Source organism: Leuresthes tenuis, unplaced genomic scaffold, assembly GCF_036924035.1.
Source record: "Leuresthes tenuis unplaced genomic scaffold, fLeuTen1.0.hap1 SCAF_23, whole genome shotgun sequence".
Lineage (NCBI taxonomy): Eukaryota > Metazoa > Chordata > Actinopteri > Atheriniformes > Atherinopsidae > Leuresthes > Leuresthes tenuis.
The window spans coordinates 11,952,369-11,953,933 of record NW_027325377.1 but is presented as its reverse complement, the minus strand read 5'-3'; the positions used below and the strand labels follow the sequence as shown (position 1 = coordinate 11,953,933).

Genomic DNA, 1,565 nt, shown 5'->3' with positions numbered 1-1,565 from the left:
CGATATCAAGATCCAGAAGAAGAGGCTAACAATGCCACGAACACTTACGATGCTGGGAATGATGCCAGCAATGAACAGAGAAGAAGATTCAGTGTCATCAATCTGCAACACGTGCCTCTAATGAGGGGGTGAATATAGAATCCTCAACGATTACAACGTCTCTGGGAACTGTGACAACAACAAGGTTTAAACCATTTTGATATATATTGTAACCTATTGGCTAAGGAATAGTGCTGAAAATGAGGTAAATCTAATCCACCACTGTCCTTGGTCTTCTGTAGGGTTTTTAAACTAATACGTGGTGGTTTGTTTTTCCACAGAAATTTGGAGATGCATGAATCTAGTGACTTAAACCAAGTAGCAGATAGTTTTATGGGGATCATTGAGAACAAATAGTTAACTTTTGGTAGTATCATCATTTTAATGGTTGTAACTCTCCCCATAAGTGATATAGGTAAGGACTTCCAACGAGAGAGATCGTCCTCTACTCTCTTTACTAATTGCACATAATCCATCTGTACTTATCAGTTTAATATGTGATATGTCTATGCAAGGACTACATATTAAATGGATTTTTATCAATAGGAGTTGAAAAAGGAGCTTGCTCCGTTCACTCCAAGCATCGACCCGGTACTGCAGTGCCGCTGGGAACGGTGCGCTCTCCTCTGCTCTTGTGAAAAAGCTAACAGCGGTGCAGGATGGAAGTTTCTTTTAGTCTGCTGAGAAAAGAGAGTGAATGCGAAGTAGACTTTAACACGGCTCTGGGAGCGAGCCGAGTGCGGGCTAACCAGGAGAAATGCTTGAAAGAAACGCGACACCGAATGAGCGGTCAGAACAAAGCCTCAATACGGTGTTCCTGTGGTGTTTTTATAAAATGCAGTGAAAATAAAGGTGTGAATGCCCCATAGAAAACTAAAAGGTGGAGCGGAAGTGTTCGGCTGCAAGAAGGTGTGAATGTCCGACTATATTTGGTGAAAAGCAGGTGAAGCAAGGTCTGAATGCCCAACCTTACATCATCAAAAGCGAGATCAGAGGTTTTTGGCTGCAAGAAGGCCATAGTTTGCCAAAAGCGGGTAAGGTGCGAATGACCGACTAAATATCAACAAAAGTGGGGGCGGAGGTCTTCGGATGCAAGTGGGTGTGAATATCCCACCATACAAGTATGGTGGAGAGGAAGCTGTGAATGGCCGACCATAGTTTGCAAAAAGCGGGTGAGAAAAGGTGCGAATGTCCAACCATACATGATCGAAACAGGGTGTTTGGCTGCGACAAGGTGTGAATGTCCACCCATAATTAATGAAAAGCGGGCAACAAGTAGGTTCGAATGCCATACCATACATCATCAAAAGCAGGAGTGGATGTGTTCGGCTACAAGAAGGTTTGAATGTCCGAGCATAGTTTGTAAAAAGCGGGTAAGAAAAGGTTCGAATGCCCGAACATACACCATCAAAAGAGGGAGCGGAGGTGTTCCGCTGTAAGACGGTGTGAATGTCCGACCATAGTTGGTAAAAAGTGGGTATGAAAAGGTACGAATGCCCAAATTCGGCTGCAAAAAACTGTGTTCG

At 43.6% G+C, this 1,565-nt stretch overlaps 1 pseudogene; it reads left to right on the top strand.

Annotated features, from left to right (window-relative positions):
- The first annotated feature begins 487 nt into the window (after positions 1-487).
- Positions 488-664, top strand: LOC140283403 (U2 spliceosomal RNA; annotated as a pseudogene).
- The last annotated feature ends 901 nt before the right edge of the window (positions 665-1,565 follow it).